Source organism: Lithobates pipiens, unplaced genomic scaffold (genome assembly GCF_037356315.1).
Source record: "Lithobates pipiens isolate NorthernLeopardFrog02 unplaced genomic scaffold, aLitPip1_a1.2 Scaffold_23, whole genome shotgun sequence".
Classification (NCBI taxonomy): Eukaryota; Metazoa; Chordata; class Amphibia; order Anura; family Ranidae; genus Lithobates; species Lithobates pipiens.
The window spans coordinates 2,909,740-2,931,584 of NW_027507785.1; positions in this window are offsets into that span (position 1 = coordinate 2,909,740).

The window sequence follows — 21,845 nt, forward strand, 5'->3', positions numbered from 1 at the left end:
GCACTCATGCGCGGCATTCAGAAACGTTGGCCGGTTTCCAGCATCAAACGGCTGCCTATCACGGGCGAAGTATTCAGGGACATGTCAGACATTCTGGCCTCCTCACCTTTCGGTCTCCATGTCAGTGTCGTCCTGCAAGCAGCCATACACCTGGCCTTCTACGGCTTCTTGCGGCCAGGCGAGTTTACCTGCAGTAGCCCCTCGGCACGTATGCTGTGCAAACACCATCTAGTAAGGTTTGAGGACCATTTCATCCTACATTTAGCGGTCTCAAAGACACAGCAGCTTGGCCCAGGTACGGACATACATCTCTATAAGACCCACAACCGCTGGTGTCCGGTCGCTGTCCTCACCCGCTTGCTGACCCTTTTGGCCGATCAACCAGGGACTGGCCCACTTCTCCCCTTTCACTCCAAACCTCTCAACGCAGCCCAGTTCATGGAGCATGTCAGGATACTCCTGGGCATCCTTCACCTCAATCCTGCGCACTACTCGGGACATTCGTTTCGCATCGGGGCAGCTTCAACGGCCTCCCGCCAAGGGGTCCCGGTCCACGTCATCAAAAAGTTGGGTAGATGGAAGTCCTCCTGTTTTGCCCGTTATGTACCCAATCCGCAAGTTGAGATGGCTCAGGCCTTTGTCAAACTTACCCAGTAACAATCTTGGTTCAATAAAATGCATCCCCTACCTGAGTGTTTTGCCCCCTTATTTTGGTATACCGTACGTTAGACCAGGGCACACTTTCAGGTCCATTTCAGGTAGCGAGTTTATGTTGTCCTTGTCTATCATCCTTGTCCGTGTCGGTCAGAGGGCTCTTCACCATAAATAGAAAGGCCAGTATGGTGGCCTGAAATTATGGGAGGAGCCCGGTGGTGTATATAACCTGCCGTCCGCCCATCTTCCTCGTCGGTTCCGGTGCGCGATACCCGCCCACCCGTCCCCTTTTATCAGGCCTTCACTCTAGCATACTCCTCATATGAGTACTCATTTCACCCATTTCATATTCATTTCATTTTAGGGTATGCCCCCTTATTTTGGTATACCGTACGTTAGACCAGGGCACACTTTCAGGTCCATTTCAGGTAGCGAGTTTATGTTGTCCTTGTCTATCATCCTTGTCCGTGTCGGTCAGAGGGCTCTTCACCATAAATATATATATATATATATATATATATATATATATATATATATATATATATATATATAATGCTTGTGCTCAGTGAATCACACACAGTCCAAAGAGAATAAAACAATTCAACAAAGTCCATAAATGAACAACAGAGACCTTGAAATAAATAAAGTGATCAAGTGTCTTCATGCAATGGGCACTCCTCCCCAGCAGGTGTACCCTCACCTTAAGGGCTTAAAAAGTAAGCCTAAAGTAGTGAACAGTAGATGGTCAGGGTCATTCAGGTGTAGGGATGTGCCGAACACCCCTCGGTTCGGTTCGCACCAGAACGCTCGAACGGACCCCGCGTTCGTAACGAACGTTAGAACCCCATTGAAGTCTATGGGACTCGAACGTTCGAAATGGAAAGTGCTAATTTTAATGGCTAATATGCAAGATACTGTCCTAAAAAGGGTTTGGGGACCTGGCTCCTGCCCCAGGGGACATGGGTCAATGCAAAAAAAAGTTTTAAAAATGGCCGTTTTGGCAGGAGCACTGATTTTAATGACGATTAAAGTGAAAAAAAAAAGTGAAATATTCCTTTAAATATGGTGCCTGGGGGGTGTCTATAGTATGCCTGTGAAGTGCCACGTGTTTCCCGTGTTTAGAACAGTCCCTGCACAAAATGACATTAAACGGAAATAACACCATTTAAAACTGCTTGCGGTTTTAATGTTATATCTGGTTCCTGCAATATGGTTGAAAATCATTCAGAAAAATGGCATGGGTAGCCCTCCCTGCCCATTACCAGCCTATTTGGGTCTTGTACGCATATTAAGGGGAACCCTGTACCCATACTAAAAAAAGGAAATGCGTGTGGCCCCCAGGCCCTATATACTCAGAACAGCAGTATACAGGCGGTGCAAACAAGACAGGGACTGTGTAGGTTTGTTGTGTTAAGTTGAATCTGTTTGTAATTTTCAACCGGTACATTTTTAAAGTGTAGCTCCAGTCAAAAAACTATTTTTAAGCTTTTTGGAAAACATAGGGAAGGGTTATCACCCCTGTATAATTTGTTTTGTCGTCCATCTTTTTTCATCTCACTTGCTGCTGTCTGATGTTTGTAAGTTGGATGTTTGAAAGTAGGGGCCTGCCCTATATGCTCTGCAGAAATGGTGGAACAAGGTGTTGGTTATGCCACAACATTGTAAGCCCTCAAAGTGACTCTTGGTGGGCGCTGGAGCACCCTGCTGTGAACGATTATATCAAGAATTGTAATTACATGCCATTGTTGAACAGTGCTAGAAAAATTGACCTTTGGTGGTTGTGGTGCTGGTGCCACAACACTATAAGTCCTCACCATTACTCTGGGTGGGCACAGGAAGGGGCCCTCCTGTGAAATATTATATCAACAATTGTAATTACATGTCCCTGTTAAACAGGGGCAGAAAAATTGGGCCTTAGGCACTGGTGCCATCACACTGCAACCTCTGCCATATACTCTAGTTTTATTGCAGGAATTAGCCCTGCTGCAAAGCATTGCATCAAAAATTTTACTTAAACACCCCTGTTAAACAGGGGCAGAAAAATTGGGCCTTACGCACTGGTGCTGGTGCCACCACACTCCAACCTCTGCCATATACTCTAGTTTTATTGCAGGAATTAGCCCTGCTGCAAAGCATTGCATCAAAAATTGTAATTAAACGCCCCTGTTAAACAGGGGCAGAAAAATTGGGCTGCTGGCATCACCCAGAACCAAAAATGTTCTTCCAACATATCAGCGGAGGAGGAAGAGGATAGACAATCAACATAACAGGACAGTCACTCAGCATCAGCATAGGCAGTCTTGAAGGGATGTGGTATTTCAAAAAAAATTATTCCGTTACATCAGCTTCAGGTGCTTGGTAGCTGTGGGTGATCCAAGACTGATTCATCTTGATGAAGGTCAGTCGATCAACTGATTCGGTGGACAGGCGCACCCTGTGATCGGTAACAAAGCCACCAGCAGCACTGAAGGTGCGTTCCGAAAGAACGCTGGATGCAGGACAGGCCAGTAGCTCAATTGCATACTGTGCAAGCTCTGGCCAGTGATCCATCCTCAAGACCCAGTAAGCCAGAGGATTTTCAGTGGGAAAGGTGTCCAAGTCTGACCTTGCCCCTAGGTATTCCTGCACCATGTAAATTAGACGCTGGCGATGGGTGCTGGAACCAATCATACCTTGGGGCTGCGGACTAAAAAATTGTCTGAAAGCATCAGTCAGACGGCCACCTTCTCCACCGCTCCTTCTGACTGGTGCCTCAGCAACACGTTGTCCAGGACCAGGAGTTTGTGACCTCCCAGTCTCTGGGAACGCGTTGCACAGAGCTTTCTGCATGGCCTCCCGGAGATGTCTCATCCTCTGCTCCCTCTGCGATGGCAAGATAAGGTCGGCAACCTTACCCTTGTACCGTGGATCAAGGAGAGTGGCCAGCCAGTAATGGTCCCTCTCCTTGATCCGAAGAATACAAGGATCCTTCCGCAGGCTTTGCAGGATCAGGGAGGCCATGCAGCGTAGGTTAGCTGAGGCATTCGGTCCGGAGTCCTCTGGGTCACTAAGGACAACATGATCCGCAGCTACCTCCTCCCAGCCACGTACAAGTCCACGTGTTTCTTGGGACTGTAAATCATCCCTATAAGACTGCTGCTGCTGATGCTGATGCTGAGTGCCAGCCTCCACCTCCATGCTGACACAATCATCCTCCTCCTCCTCTTCCTCCTCCTCACCTTCTTCCTGTGTGATGGGTGGCACAGCAGGAACACTGTCTGGATAAAGGGGGCCTTGAGAGGCAAGGAAGTCCTCCTCTTCCTGCCTCTGTTCTGCCTCAAGTGCCCTGTCCATTATTCCACGCAGCGTATGCTCCAAGAGGTGGACAAGAGGTACAGTGTCACTGATGCATGCACTGTCACTGCTCACCATCCTTGTGGCCTCCTCAAACGGTGACAGGACAGTGCATGCATCCCTGATCATGCCCCACTGGCATGGTGAGAAAAAACCAAGCTCCCCTGACCCTGTCCTGGTGCCGTAGTCGCACAGGTACTCATTGATGGCCCTCTGCTGCGTGTGCAGCCGCTGCAGCATGGCCAATGTTGAGTTCCATCTGGTGGGCATGTCACATATAAGGCGGTTCTTGGGCAGGTTCAACTCCTTTTGGAGCTCAGCCAGCCGAGCACAGGCATTAAATGATCGGCGGAAATGCACACAGACTTTCCTGGCCTGCTTCAGGACATCATGTAAGCCGGGGTACCTGCCCAAGAACCGCTGCACCACCAGGTTCAGGACGTGAGCTACACAGGGCACATGGGTCAGTTGTCCCTGTCGGAGGGCGGAGAGGAGGTTGGTGCCATTGTCGCAAACCACCATTCCTGGCTTAAGCTGGCGTGGCTTCAACCACCTCTCGGCCTGCCCCTGCAGAGCTGACAAAACATCCGCCCCAGTGTGGCTCCTGTCCCCCAAACAAACCAGCGCAAGCACGGCATGGCATCGTTTTGCCTGCGTACTTGCGTAGCCCCTGGAACGCCTACGGAGCACCGCTGGTTCTGAGGACAGAGCACTGGAAGAGGCCATGGAGGAAGAAGAAGAGGAGGGGGTGGAGGAAAGAGGTGTGTCACAACCAATAGTAGCATTTTGGAGGCGTGGTGGCGGAACAACCTCCAACACTACTGCACCTTGTCCTGCATCCTTCCCAGCAGCCAGAAGAGTGACCCAATGGGCCGTGAAAGACAGGTAATGTCCCTGTCCATGCCTGCTGGACCATGAGTCAGCGGTAATATGCACCTTACCGCTGACCGCCCTGTCCAGCGAGGCAAGGACATTGCCTTCCACATGCCGGTAGAGAGCCGGAATCGCCTTCCGTGAGAAAAAGTGGCGTTTGGGGACCTGCCACTGAGGAACCGCACATTGTACAAACTCACAGAAGGGGGCCGAGTCTACCAACTGAAAAGGCAGCAGTTGAAGTGCTAGCAATTTAGCCAAGCTAGCATTCAACCGCTGGGCATGTGGATGGCTGGGAGTAAATTTCTTCCGCCGGTCCAGCAGCTGGGGCAGGGACATTTGCCTGCTATAATCGGATGTGGATGTACTACTAGCAGAGTTCCCGGAAGCACTTGGCTGTGACACACCTAATTCTACACCTTCATTCCTCTCAGAGCAGGTTTCAGAGAGGACTGAAGGTCTAGTGGGGTTGGAGATGCCAGCTGATGAGGAGCAAGGAGAGGTCCGCTTTGTTCTTTGGTGTGGGTCGTTGAGGTACGCTTGCCAACGAGCTGCATGGCAGGTCAACATATGTCTGGTCAAGCATGTGGTGCCCAAGCGGCTGATGTTTTGGCCACGTGAGATACGCTTGAGACATATGTTGCAAATAGCAGCGGTGCGATCTGATGCACTCCTCTCAAAAAAGGCCCACACCAAAGAACTTTTAGAATAACGCGCAGAGGAAGCGCTCTGCGCAGGCGGAGCTCTGCGGTGTGATTCAGTCGGTGTGCTGCCCCTAAGCTGGCCCCCGGAGGGCATCCTGCCTCGTTGGACATGTGCCTCCTCCTCCTCCTCCTCCCTCCTTCCAGGCACCCACGTGGAGTCAGTGCCCTCATCATCCCCTCCCTCCTCATCGCTGTAGCAAACCTGGCAGTATGCTGCAGCTTGTGGAACATGACTGCCAGATTGCTGTGCTTCTTGAGCATCCTCTCTCTCTGCACTCACGCTACTGCCTTCCTCTAGCTGAGTGTCATCATCAGAGCCCACCAAACACTGGGCATCCTCCTGGAGCATGTACCCAACACTGTGCTCAAAGAGTTCAGGAGACTCGTCAGGAGGACGTGGTGGGTCTAGGGAAGGAGTCACTGATGATGACATTGAGAGGAGGGAAGACGATGCGTTGGCAGCTGCTTTGCTACTACCCTGAGACTGGGTGAGAGAGGATGAGGAGGATGAAGAGGGCTTGGTCATCCACTCTACCAAGTCGTTGGCATGTTGCGGTTCAACATGTCCAGCTGCAGAAAAGAAGGACAAGCATGTCCCATGGCCACGTGCTGATGACAATGCACCGCGTCCATGACCAGCACTGTTGTCTCTAGACACAGAGCCTGCTTGCCCTCTTTTATCGGCTCGCGCCTGTCTGCCTCTCCTTGCTGGCCTTCCAGACATGGTAATGGCCTGAAGGGAGTTGGGTAAAACAGTAATTGGGTAGTTTATATTGTGCTGGAGGCACACAACACCCACTAACTCCTGAAGATGCCTTTTTTATAGAACAGCAGAGTTAAAGGGGTATATACAGATGTATACTGTGCTGTGCTGGAAGCACACACAACTTCCAATAACTCCTGCAGATGACAATTGGGCCCAAATAGAGAACAGCTATGTAGGTGGATTATAGCGGTATGTACTGGGTACAGAGCACGCAGACAGCACGCACTATCTCCTGAGTGACACTACTGACTGCAAGCGCTATTATTAAAGATGGACCACTAGCTATATAGGTGAGGTGAATATCACGGTGTATACTGCGGTCAGGGCACGCAGACAATAACCAGAAAACAGCAGAGTTAAAGGGGTATATACAGATGTATACTGTGCTGTGCTGTGCTGGAAGCACACACAACTTCCAATAACTCCTGCAGATGGCAATTGGGCTCAAATAGAGAACAGCTATGTAGGTGGATATAGCGGTATGTACTGGGTACAGAGCACGCAGACAGCACGCACCAGGCCCGGACTGGGACAAAAAATAGGCCCGGGCATTTTGCATTGAGCAGCCCATGACATGTTAACCGGCACCTTCCCCACTCTCCTCCCTGACAGATCCCCTGAGAGGGAGAGGGGGAACCCACCAGGGGAGAGGCAGAACACAGCGAGGAAGAGGAAAGCACGGGGGGCAGCATAGAGCATAGGGGAAGGTGGAGAGCACAGAGGGGCATTGGAGAGCATGTGGGGAGGTGGATAGCACAGGGAGGGCGGCAGAGAGCACAGGGAGGCTGGAGGAGAACATGGGGGGTGGCGGAGAGCACAGGGTGGTGGAGGGCATGGGGGCGGCAGAGAGCATGGGGGCGGCAGAGAGCATGGGGCAGCAGAGAGCATGGGGCGGCAGAGAGCATGAGGGAGGCTGCAGAGAGTATGGTGGGATGACAGAGAATGGGGGGAGGACAGAGCATGGGGGGATGACAGAGAGCATGGGGGGATGACAGAGAGCATGGGGGATGACAGAGAGCATGGGGGATGACAGAGAGCATGGGGGGATGACAGAGAGCATGGGGGGATGACAGAGAGCATGGGGGGATGGCAGAGAGCATGGGGGGATGGCAGAGAGCATGGGGGGATGGCAGAGAGCATGGGGGGATGGCAGAGAGCATGGTGGGGGGAGGTGGAGAGTATGGGGGGGGGTGGCAGAGAACATGGGAGGAGGTGGAGACTATGGGGGATGGCAGAGAGCATGGGGGAGGTGGAGAGTATGGGGGGGGGGTGGCAGAGAGCATGGGAGGTGGCAGAGAGTATGGGGGGATGACAGAGAGCATGGGGGGGTGACAGAGAGCATGGGGGGATGGCAGAGAGCATGGGGGGATGGCAGAGAGCATGGGGGGATGGCAGAGAGCATGGGGGGATGGCAGAGAGCATGGGGGGATGGCAGAGAGCATGGGGGGGATGGCAGAGAGCATGGGGGGGATGGCAGAGAGCATGGGGGGGATGGCAGAGAGCATGGTGGGGGGAGGTGGAGAGTATGGGGGGGATGGCAGAGAACATGGGAGGAGGTGGAGACTATGGGGGATGGCAGAGAGCATGGAAGAGGTGGAGAGTATGGGGGGATGGCAGAAAACATGGGAGGAGGTGGAGACTATGGGGGATGGCAGAGAGCATGGGGGAGGTGGAGAGTATGGGGGGGTGGCAGAGAGCATGGGGGGGTGGCAGAGAGTATGGGGGAGGCGGCAGGGAGTATGGGGGTATGACAGAGAGCATGGGGGGGTGGCGGAGAGCATGGGGGGGTGGCAGAGAGCATGGGGGGGTGGCAGAGAGCATGGGTGGAGGTGGAGAGTATGGGGGGAGGTGGAGACTATGGGGGGATGGCAGAGAGCATGGGGGGGACGTGGAGAGCATGGGGGATGGCAGATGGCATGGGGAGGTGGAGAGCATAGGGGAAGGTGGAGAGCATGGGGGGATGGCGGAGAGCATGTGAGGTGGCGGAGAGCATGGGGGGTGGCGGAGAGCATGGGGGGTGGCGGAGAGCATGGGGGGCAGCAGAGAGCATGGGGGTGGCAGAGAGCATGGGGGTGGCAGAGAGCATGGGGGGATGGCAGAGAACATGGGGGGAGGTGGAGACTATGGGGGGATGGCAGAGAGCATGGGTGGAGGTGGAGAGTATGGGGGGAGGTGGAGACTATGGGGGATGGCAGAGAGCATGGGGGGGACGTGGAGAGCATGGAGGGGATGGCAGATGGCATGGGAGGAGTTGGAGAGCATAGGGGAAGGTGGAGAGCATGGGGGGTGGCAGAGAGCATGGGGGGTGGCAGAGAGCATGGGGGGTGGCAGAGAGCATGGGGGGAGGTGGAGAGTATGGGGGGGAGGTGGAGAGTATGGGGGGAGGTGGAGAGTATGGGGGGGTGGCGGAGACTATGGGGGATGGCAGAGAGCACGGGGGGTGGCAGAGAGCACGGGGGTGGCAGAGAGCATGGGGGTGGCAGAGAGCATGGGGGTGGAGGTGGAGAGCATAGGGGGATGGCAGAGAACATGGGGGGAGGTGGAGACTATGGGGGATGGCAGAGAGCATGGGGGGGACGTGGAGAGCATGGGGGGGACGTGGAGAGCATGGGGGGGAGGTGGAGAGCATGGGGGGGTGGCGGAGAGCATGGGGGGGTGGCGGAGAGCATGGGGGGATGGCGGAGAGCATGGGGGGATGGCGGAGAGCATGGGGGTGGCAGAAAGCACTGGGGGGGTGGCAGAGAGCACGGGGGGGGTGGCAGAGAGCATGGGGGGATGGCGGAGAGCATGGGGGGATGGCGGAGAGCATGGGGGGATGGCAGAGAGCATGGGGGGATGGCAGAGAGCATGGGGGGGACGTGGAGAGAATGGGGGGGGGAGGTGGAGAGCATGGGGGTGGCAGATGGCATGGGGGATGGCAGATGGCATGGGGGGATGGAGAGAGCATTAGGGGGGAGGTGGAGAGCATGGCAGAGAGCATGGGGGGGGGGGTGGAGATTATGGGGGGATGGTAGAGAGCATGGGGGGATCAGGGATGGCAGGGAGCATGGGGGGATGGCAGAGAACATGGCAGGGTGGCAGAAAGTATGGGTGCGGTGAAGAGACCAGGGGAAGCAGCAGAGAGAAGCAGGACAGGAGGAGCGGTGGGGCGGCTGCATATAGAAGAATAATTATCTCCATCTGCCTCCTGCAGTCTCTGAATGCTTCTCCTCTCCCTCTTGCAGGCATTCCGCTACTGCACGAGGTAAAAGGAGAGAATTATTCTTCTATATTCAGCCGCCCCACCGCTCCTCCTATACAGTTTACAAGGCGGCTGAACTCACGGTTCTCAGGCACTTCCGAAGGTGTCTGCTCTGGCTCCTCCTGACGGCTGACCTATACGGGCGGCCGCGCAGCCGCTCAGAGGCCGCCGAAGGCGTGTCTTCTAGCTCCTCCCCTGGCGCCGATGGCTGAGCGGGCGGCCGCGGAGAGGCTGGATGAGCAAGGTCATGCAGCCTGGCGGCCCAGACGGCCGCGGCCCACCGGGCAAGTGCCCGGTTTGCCCTATGGCCAATCCGGGCCTGGCACGCACTAACACTACTGACTGCAAGCTCTATTATTAAAGCTAGATCACTAGCTATATAGGTGAGGTGAATATAGTGGTGTATACTGCGGTCAGGGCACAGACAGTAACCACTACACAAGAGCAAGATAGGAAATCAGCCAAAAACGATTGGTGTGTAACTGTGTTGAAGGTACACAGAACACCCACTGCTTCAGATGCTAACTAACACACTACACAAGGCTGCCTCAAAGGCAGCCTTATATAGTGTGGGGCGTGCACTACACAGCCTGAGCTATGATTGGCCACAGGCAGGATGCCTGTGGCCAACCATGGCTCTCCTCGCTGCTGGCGCTGCGATTGGCCAAGCATGCGAGGTCACAGTGCATGCTTGGCCAATCATGAGCCAGCAATGCACTGCGCCATCGCAGTGCATTGTGGGCCACACGAATTTTGCCGCAAACGGCCCAAACGTTCGGAATTCGGCGAACGCCCGAACGACCAATGCCTATTCCCTAATCCCTATTCAGATGTATGTCATTAATGTACTGGCTGCTGATAATAGTCCAGCTATATATATGGATATTAGTATCTCCTGGTTGCTTCCACCAAGCTTCCTCACATATGCCACATAAGGAAAATAATAGAGTCATGCAATAGTCTAAAAAGTTGAATCTTTAAAAACCTCAATTTACATTCAACTCACATTTATAGATCAAAACCATTGCTTAGAAAGTGCTGTAGTAGTGAGGGGGGAACCAACTCTACCAAATCCAACCATCATTGTCTGCCATTCTGTCCCCCTCATCACTGTGTACCATTCTGTCCCCACCATCAATGTCCATCATTCTGTCCCCACCATCAATGTCCATCATTCTGTCCCCACCATCAATGTCCATCATTCTGTCCCCACCATCAATGTCCATCATTCTGTCCCCACCATCAATGTCCATCATTCTGTCCCCACCATCAATGTCCATCATTCTGTCCCCACCATCAATGTCCAGCATTCTGTTCCCACCATCAATGTCCATCATTCTGTCCCCACCATCAATGTCCATCATTCTGTCCCCACCATCAATGTCCATTATTCTGTCCCCACCATTACTGTGTGCTTTTCTATCCGAAACATCCTTGTCCATCATTCTGTCCACTCCTATCACCGTCCGCTATTCTGTCCACCACTATCACTGTCTATCATTGTTTCCCAACCATTACTGTCCGCCATTTTGTCCCTACCATCACTGTCCGCCATTCTGTCCCCACCATCAGGGTCTGATGAAGAAGCTGTAGCTTCGAAAATGCATTACCATTCCTCGCCACTGTGAATAATCACATTTCCTGTTCCTGTGATGTCACGACCAGCTGCTTCTTGTTTCCTGCCTCCTGGTTCCCAGCATTCTCTGGATCCCTGTAAGATCACACCAGTGCCCCAGGCTGCAAAGGGAAGACATTTATGAGACTCCAGGACTGGCGATTTTCACCACATACTGAACTCATCTAATTTAACCTGTGAGTTACTACTTGTTTTTATTAAATATATGATTTATACTGCACTCAGTCTGGCGCCCCTCTGTTCCCATTTCTACACAGAGCTCATCGCTTCACTGTAAGGGAGCTGCCTTCAGGTGCTAATCATACAAGATCTCCCATCATTTATGGACATTATGTTTTAAACAAATGTTTTAATATTATGTGTACTTATTCACACACATTTTATGTATACCTATATTCCAGTTCCTATATAATTTTTTGTTATCACCATATCTAGCGCCGCTGTTCATCCCTGTTTGTCCTCACCATTACTGTCTGCCATTCTATCCTCACCATCACTTCTCCGCCATTCTGTCCCCACCATTACTGTGTGCTATTCTATCCGAAACATCCCTGTCCATCATTCTGTCCACTCCTATCACTGTCCGCTATTCTGTCATTCTGTTCCCACCATCACTGTCTGTCATTTGGTCCACCACCATCACTGTCTACCATTCTATCCCCTCATCACTGTCCTTCATTCTGTCCCCTTCATTACTGTCCGTTATTCTGTCCCCACCATCAATGTCCTCCATTCTGTCAAACCATCACTGTCTGCCATTCTGTCCCCACCATCACTGTCTGCCATTCTGTCCCCCTTTTCACAGTCCACCATTCTGTCCCCCACCATCACTGTCCGCCATTCGGCCCACACCATCACTGTCCACTATTCTGTCCACAACCACCACTGTTCATCATTCTGTCCAACTATCAATGACCACCATTTTTACCCTTCATTGCTGTCCGCTAATCTGTCCCCACCATCAATGTCCGTCATTCTTTCCATCACTGCCCACCAGTCTGTCCTCCTCATCACTTCTCCGCCATTCTGTCCCCCCCATCACTGTCCGCCATTCTTTCCAACCATCACTGTCCGCCATTCTTTCCAACCATCATTGTCCGCCATTCTGTCCAAACATCACTGTCCGCCATTCTGGCCCCTCATCACTGTCCGCCATTCTGGCCCCTCATCACTGTCCCCCATTCTGGCCCCTCATCACTGTCCGCCATTCTGTCCCCACCAATACTGTGTTCTATTCTATCCAAAACATCCCTGTCCATCATTCTGCCCACCGCCATCACCGTCCGCTATTCTGTCCACCACCATCACTGTCTATCATTGTTTCCCAACCATTACTGTCCGCCATTCTGTCCCATCACTGTCCGCCATTCTGTTCCCACCATCACTGTCCACCATTCTGCCCCCACCATCACTGTCCACCATTCTGCCCCCACCATCACTGTCTGCCCTTCTGTCCCCCTCATCACTGTCCACCATTCTGTCCCCCTCATCACTGTCCACCATTCTGTCCCCCTCATCACTGTCCACCATTCTGTCCCCACCATAACTGTCCACCATTCTGCCCCCACCATCACTGTCTGCCATTTTGTCCAACCATCCCTGTCCACCATTCTGTCACAATCATCACTGTCCACCATTCTGTCCCCACCTTCACTGTCCACCATTCTGCCCCCACCATCACTGTCCACCATTCTGCCCCCACCATCACTGTCTGCCATTCTGCCCCCACCATCACTGTCTGCCATTCTGTCCCCACCATCACTGTCCGCCATTCTGTCACAATCATCACTGTCCGCCATTCTGTCACAATCATCACTGTCCGCCACTCTGTCCCATCACTGTGCGCCATTTTGTACCCACCATCACTGTCCGCCATTCTGTCACAATAATCACTTTTTTACTTCTCCGCCATTCTGTCTTCCACCATAACTGTCCATCATTCTGTCCCCCATTCTGTCCCATCACTATCCACCATTCTGTCCCCCATTCTGTCCCATCACTGTCCGCCATTCTGTCCCATCTCTGTTCGCTATTCTGTTCCCACAATCACTGTCCGCCATTCTGTCCCCTTCATCACTGTCCGCCATTCTGTCCCCACCATCACTGTCTGCCATTCTGTCCCCCTCATCACTGTCTGCCATTCTGTCCAACCATCACTGTCTGCCATTCTGTCCCCACCATCACTGTCCGTCTTTCTATCACAATCATCACTGTCCGCCATTCTGTCCCCACCATCACTGTGCGCCATTCTGTCCCCACCAACAATGTGCGCCATTCTGTCCCCACCATCACTGTCCGCCATTCTGTCACAATAATCACTGTCCGCCATTCTGTCCTCTTCATCACTGTCCATCATTCTGCCCCCACCATTACTGTCCGCAATTCTGTCCAACCATCACTGTCCACCATTCTGTCCCACCATCACTGTCTGCCATTCTGTCCCCACCATCACTGTCCGTCATTTTGTCCAACCATCACTGTCTGCCATTCTGTCCTCCTCATCACTGTCCACAATTCTGTCCCCCTCAGCACTGTCCACCATTCTGTGCAACCATCACTGTCCACCATTCTGCCCCCACCATCACTGTCCGTCATTTTGTCCAACCATCACTGTCTGCCACTCTGTCCTCCTCATCACTGTCCACAATTCTGTCCCCCTCAGCACTGTCCACCATTCTGTGCAACCATCACTGTCCACCATTCTGTCCCCACCATCACTGTCCGCCATTCTGTCCCCACAATCACTGTCCGCCATTCTGTCCCCACCATCACTGTCCACCATTCTGTCCCCACCATCACTGTCCGCCATTCTGTCCCCACAATCACTGTCCGCCATTCTGCCCCCATCATCACTGTCCACCATTCTGTCCCCACCATCACTGTCCGTCATTCTGTCACAATCATCACTGTCCGTCATTCTGTCACAATCACCACTGTCCGTCATTCTGTCACAATCATCACTGTCCGTCATTCGGTCACAATCATCACTGTCCGCCATTCTGTCCCCACCATCACTTCTCCGCCATTTTGTCCCCAACATCACTGTCCGCCATTCTGTCATCCACCATCACTGTCCGCCATTCTGTCATCCACCATCACTGTCTGCCATTGTGTCCCCACCATCACTGTCTGCCATTCTGTCCCCACCATCACTTTCTGCCATTCTGTCCCCACCATCACTGTCCGTCATTCTGTCCCCACCATCACTGTCCGCCATTCTGTCCCCACCATCACTGTCCGCCATTCTGTCCCCACCATCACTGTCCGCAATTCTGTCCCCACCATCACTGTCCGTCATTTTGTCCCCACCATCACTGTCTGCCATTCTGTCCTCCTCATCACTGTCCACAATTCTGTCCCCCTCAGCACTGTCCACCATTCTGTCCAACCATCACAGTCTGCCATTCTGTCCCCACCATCACTGTCCGCCATTCTGCCCCCACAATCACTATCCGCCATTCTGTCCCCACCATCACTGTCCGTCATTCTGTCCCCACCATCAATGTCCGTCATTCTGTCCCCACCATCACTGTCCGTCATTCTGTCCCGACCATCACTGTCCACCATTCTGTCCCCACAATCACTGTCCGCCATTCTGTCCCCACCATCACTGTCCGTCATTCTGTCCCCACCATCACTGTCCGTCATTCTGTCCCCACCATCACTGTCCGTCATTCTGTCCCCACCATCACTGTCCGTCATTCTGTCCCCACCATCACTGTCCGTCATTTTGTCCCCACCATCACTGTCGGTCATTCTGTCCCCACCATCACTGTCGGTCATTCTGTCCCCACCATCACTGTCGGTCATTCTGTCCCCACCATCACTGTCCGTCATTCTGTCCCCACCATCACTGTCCGTCATTCTGTCCCCACCATCACTGTACGTCATTCTGTCCCCACCATCACTGTCCTTCATTCTGTCCCCACCATCACTGTCCGTCATTCTGTCACAATCATCACTGTCCACCATTCGGTCCCTCTCATCACTTCTCCGCCATTCTGTCATCCACCATCACTGTCTGCCATTCTGTCATCCACCATCACTGTCTGCCATTCTATCCCCACCATCACTGTCTGCCATTCTATCCCCACCATCACTGTCTGCCATTCTGTCCCCACCATCACTGTCCGCCATTCTGTCCCCACCATCACTGTCTGCCATTCTGTCACAATAATCACTTTTTTACTTCTCCGCCATTCTGTTTTCCACCATCACTGTCCATCATTCTGTCTCCACCATTTCTGTCCTCCACTCTGTCCCATCACTGTGCTCCATTCTGTACCCACCATCACTGTCCGCCATTCTGTCACAATAATCACTTTTTTACTTCTCCGCCATTCTGTTTTCCACCATCACTGTCCATCATTCTGTCCCCACCATTCTGTCCCCCATTCTGTCCCATCACTGTCCGCCATTCTGTCCCATCTCTGTCCGCTATTCTGTTCCCACCATCACTGTCCGCCATTCTGTCCCCTTCGTCACTGTCCGCCATTCTGTCCCCACCATCACTGTCTGCTATTCTGTCCCCCTCATCACTGTCCACAATTCTGCCCCCACCATCACTGTCCACCATTCTGTCCCCACCATCACTGTCCATCTTTTCTATCACAATCATCACTGTCCGCCATTCTGTCCCCACCATCAATGTGCACCATTCTGTCCCCACCATCAGTGTCCGCCATTCTGTCACAATAATCACTGTCCACCATTCTGTCCTATCACTGTCTGCCATTCTGTCCTCTTCATCACTGTCCATCATTCTGCCCCCAACATCACTGTCCGCCATTCTGTCCAACCATCACTGTCCACCATTCTGTCCCATCATCACTGTCCACCATTCTGTCCCCACCATCACTGTCCGTCATTCTGTCCCCACCATTCTGTCCGTCATTCTGTCCCCACCATTCTGGCCCCCATTCTGTCCCATCACTATCCGCCATTCTGTCCCATCACTGTCCGCCATTCTGTTTCCACCATCACTGTCCGCCATTCTGTTTCCACCATCACTGTCCGCCATTCTGTTTCCACCATCACTGTCCGCCATTCTGTTCCCAACATCACTGTCCGCCATTCTGTCCCCTTCGTCACTGTCCGCCATTCTGTCCCCACCATCACTGTCTGCCATTCTGTCCCCCTCGTCACTGTCCACCATTCTGTCCCCACCATCACAGTCCACCATTCTGCCCCCACCATCACTGTCTGCCATTCTGTCCAAACATCACTGTCCACCATTCCCTCACAATCATCACTGTCCGCCATTCTGTCCCCACCATCACTGTCCACCATTCTGCCCCCACCATCACTGTCTGCTATTCTGTCCCCACCATCACAGTCTGCCATTCTGTCCCCACCATCACTGTCCGCCATTCTGTCCCCACCATCACTGTCCGCCATTCTGTCCCCACCATCACTGTCCGCCATTCTGTCCCCACCATCACTGTCCGCAATTCTGTCCTCTTCATCACTGTCTGCCATTCTGTCCTCTTCATCACTGTTCATCATTCTGCCTCCACCATCACTGTCCGCCATTCTGTCCAAGCATCACTGTCCACCATTCTGTCCCACCATCACTGTCCACCATTCTGCCCCCACCATCACTGTCCGCCATTCTGTCCAACCATCACTGTCCACCATTCTGTCCCCACCATCACTGTCCGTCATTTTGTCCAACCATCACTGTCTGCCATTCTGTCCTCCTCATCACTGTCCACAATTCTGTCCCCCTCAGCACTGTCCACCATTCTGTCCAACCATCACTGTCCACCATTCTGTCCCCACCATCACTGTCCGCCATTCTGTCCCCACAATCACTGTCCGCCATTCTGTCCCCACCATCACTGTTCACCATTCTGTCCCCACCATCACTGTCCGCCATTCTGTCCCCACCATCACTGTCCGCCATTCTGTCCCCACCATCACTGTCCGCCATTCTGTCCCCACAATCACTGTCCGCCATTCTGTCCCCACCATCACTGTCCGTCATTCTGTCCCCACCATCACTGTCCGTCATTCTGTCACAATCATCACTGTCCATCATTCTGTCACAATCATCACTGTCCGCCATTCGGTCACAATCATCACTGTCCACCATTCTGCCCCCACCATCACTTCTCCGCCATTTTGTCCCCAACATCACTGTCCACCATTCTGTCATCCACCATCACTGTCTGCCATTCTGTCATCCACCATCACTGTCCGCCACTCTGTCACCCACCATCACTGTCCACCATTCTGTCATCCACCATCACTGTCTGCCATTGTGTCCCCACCATCACTGTCTGCCATTCTGTCCCCACCATCACTTTCTGCCATTCTGTCCCCACCATCACTGTCCGTCATTCTGTCCCCATCATCACTGTCCTTCATTCTGTCCCCACCATCACTGTCTGCCATTCTGTCCCCCTCGTCACTGTCCACCATTCTGTCCCCACCATCACAGTCCACCATTCTGCCCCCACCATCACTGTCTGCCATTCTGTCCAAACATCACTGTCCACCATTCCGTCACAATCATCACTGTCCGCCATTCTGTCCCCACCATCACTGTCCACCATTCTGCCCCCACCATCACTGTCTGCTATTCTGTCCCCACCATCACTGTCTGCCATTCTGTCACAATCATCACTGTCCATCATTCTGTCACAATCATCACTGTCCGCCATTCGGTCACAATCATCACTGTCCACCATTCTGTCCCCACCATCACTTCTCCGCCATTTTGTCCCCAACATCACTGTCCACCATTCTGTCATCCACCATCACTGTCTGCCATTCTGTCATCCACCATCACTGTCCGCCACTCTGTCACCCACCATCACTGTCCACCATTCTGTCATCCACCATCACTGTCTGCCATTGTGTCCCCACCATCACTGTCTGCCATTCTGTCCCCACCATCACTTTCTGCCATTCTGTCCCCACCATCACTGTCCGTCATTCTGTCCCCATCATCACTGTCCTTCATTCTGTCCCCACCATCACTGTCTGCCATTCTGTCCCCCTCGTCACTGTCCACCATTCTGTCCCCACCATCACAGTCCACCATTCTGCCCCCACCATCACTGTCTGCCATTCTGTCCAAACATCACTGTCCACCATTCCGTCACAATCATCACTGTCCGCCATTCTGTCCCCACCATCACTGTCCACCATTCTGCCCCCACCATCACTGTCTGCTATTCTGTCCCCACCATCACTGTCTGCCATTCTGTCACAATCATCACTGTCCGCAATTCTGTTACAATCATCACTGTCCGCCATTCTGTCCCCACCATCACTGTCCGCCATTCTGTCCCCACCATCACTGTCCGCCATTCTGTCCAACCATCACTGTCCACCATTCTGTCCCACCATCACTGTCCACCATTCTGCCCCCACCATCACTGTCCGCCATTCTGTCCCCACCATCACTGTCCGTCATTTTGTCCAACCATCACTGTCTGCCATTCTGTCCTCCTCATCACTGTCCACAATTCTGTCCCCCTCAGCACTGTCCACCATTCTGTCCAACCATCACTGTCCACCATTCTGTCCCCACCATCACTGTCCGCCATTCTCTCCCCACAATCACTGTCCGCCATTCTGTCCCCACCATCACTGTCCACCATTCTGTCCCCACCATCACTGTCCGCCGTTCTGTCCCCACCATCACTGTCCGCCGTTCTGTCCCCACAATCACTGTCCGCCATTCTGCCCCCACAATCACTGTCCGTCATTCTGTCCCCACCATTACTGTCCGTCATTCTGTCCCCACCATCACTGTCCGTCATTCTGTCCCCACCATCACTGTCCGTCATTCTGTCCCCACCATCACTGTCCGTCATTCTGTCCCCACCATCACTGTCCGTCATTCTGTCACAATCATCACTGTCCGTCATTCTGTCACAATCATCACTGTCCGCCATTCGGTCACAATCATCACTGTCCACCATTCTGTCCCCACCATCACTTCTCCGCCATTTTGTCCCCAACATCACTGTCCACCATTCTGTCATCCACCATCACTGTCCACCACTCTGTCACCCACCATCACTGTCCACCATTCTGTCATCCACCATCACTGTCTGCCATTGTGTCCCCACCATCACTGTCCGTCATTCTGTCCCCACCATCACTGTCCGTCATTCTGTCCCCACCATCACTGTCCGTCATTCTGTCCCCACCATCACTGTCCGTCATTCTGTCACAATCATCACTGTCCGTCATTCTGTCACAATCATCACTGTCCGCCATTCGGTCACAATCATCACTGTCCACCATTCTGTCCCCACCATCACTTCTCCGCCATTTTGTCCCCAACATCACTGTCCACCATTCTGTCATCCACCATCACTGTCCACCACTCTGTCACCCACCATCACTGTCCACCATTCTGTCATCCACCATCACTGTCTGCCATTGTGTCCCCACCATCACTGTCCGTCATTCTGTCCCCACCATCACTGTCCGCCATTTTGTCCCCACCATCACTGCCCGTCATTTTGTCCCCACCATCACTTTCTGCCATTCTGTCCCCACCATCACTGTCCGTCATTCTGTCCCCATCATCACTGTCCGTCATTCTGTCCCCACCATCACTCTCCATCATTCTGTCCCCACCATCACTGTCCGTCATTCTGTCCCCACCATCACTTTCCGTCATTCTGTCCCCACCATCACTGTCCACCATTCTGTCCCCACCATCACTGTCCGTCATTCTGTCCCGACCATCACTGTCCGTCATTCTGTCCCGACCATCACTGTCCGTCATTCTGTCCCGACCATCACTGTCCGTCATTCTGTCCCGACCATCACTGTCCGTCATTCTGTCCCGACCATCACTGTCCGTCATTCTGTCCCGACCATCACTGTCCGTCATTCTGTCCCCACCATCACTGTCCATCATTCTGTCCCCACCATCACTGTCCGTCATTCTGTCCCCACCATCACTGTCCGTCATTCTGTCACAATCATCACTGTCCACCATTCTGTCCCTCTCATCACTTCTCCACCATTTTGTCCCCAACATCACTGTCCGCCATTCTGTCATCCACCATCACTGTCCGCCATTCTGTCATCCACCATTCTGTCATCCACCATCACAGTCGGCCATTCTGTCCCCACTGTCACTGTCCGTCGTTCTGTCCCTACCATCAGTGTCTGCCATTCTGTCCCCCTCCTCGCTGTCCGCCATTCTGTCCCTCTCATCACTTCTCCGCCATTCCGTCCCCAACATCAATGTCCGCCATTCTGTCATCCACCATCACTGTCCGCCATTCTGTCATCCACCATCACAGTCCGCCATTCTGTCCACACCATCACTGTCCGCCATTTTGTCCCCACCATCACTGTCCGCCATTCTGTCCCCACCATCACTGTCCACCATTCTGCCCCCACCATCACTGTCTGCTATTCTGTCCCCACCATCACTGTCTGCCATTCTGTCACAATCATCACTGTCCGCAATTCTGTTACAATCATCACTGTCCGCCATTCTGTCCCCACCATCACTGTCCGCCATTCTGTCCCCACCATCACTGTCCGCCATTCTGTCCAACCATCACTGTCCACCATTCTGTCCCACCATCACTGTCCACCATTCTGCCCCCACCATCACTGTCCGCCATTCTGTCCCCACCATCACTGTCCGTCATTTTGTCCAACCATCACTGTCTGCCATTCTGTCCTCCTCATCACTGTCCACAATTCTGTCCCCCTCAGCACTGTCCACCATTCTGTCCAACCATCACTGTCCACCATTCTGTCCCCACCATCACTGTCCGCCATTCTCTCCCCACAATCACTGTCCGCCATTCTGTCCCCACCATCACTGTCCACCATTCTGTCCCCACCATCACTGTCCGCCGTTCTGTCCCCACAATCACTGTCCGCCATTCTGCCCCCACAATCACTGTCCGCCATTCTGTCCCCACCATCACTGTCCGTCATTCTGTCCCCACCATCACTGTCCGTCATTCTGTCCCCACCATCACTGTCCGTCATTCTGTCTCCACCATCACTGTCCGTCATTCTGTCCCCACCATCACTGTCCGTCATTCTGTCCCCACCATCACTGTCCGTCATTCTGTCACAATCATCACTGTCCGTCATTCTGTCACAATCATCACTGTCCGCCATTCGGTCACAATCATCACTGTCCACCATTCTGTCCCCACCATCACTTCTCCGCCATTTTGTCCCCAACATCACTGTCCACCATTCTGTCATCCACCATCACTGTCCACCACTCTGTCACCCACCATCACTGTCCACCATTCTGTCATCCACCATCACTGTCTGCCATTGTGTCCCCACCATCACTGTCCGTCATTCTGTCCCCACCATCACTGTCCGCCATTTTGTCCCCACCATCACTGCCCGTCATTTTGTCCCCACCATCACTTTCTGCCATTCTGTCCCCACCATCACTGTCCGTCATTCTGTCCCCATCATCACTGTCCGTCATTCTGTCCCCACCATCACTCTCCATCATTCTGTCCCCACCATCACTGTCCGTCATTCTGTCCCCACCATCACTTTCCGTCATTCTGTCCCCACCATCACTGTCCACCATTCTGTCCCCACCATCACTGTCCGTCATTCTGTCCCGACCATCACTGTCCGTCATTCTGTCCCGACCATCACTGTCCGTCATTC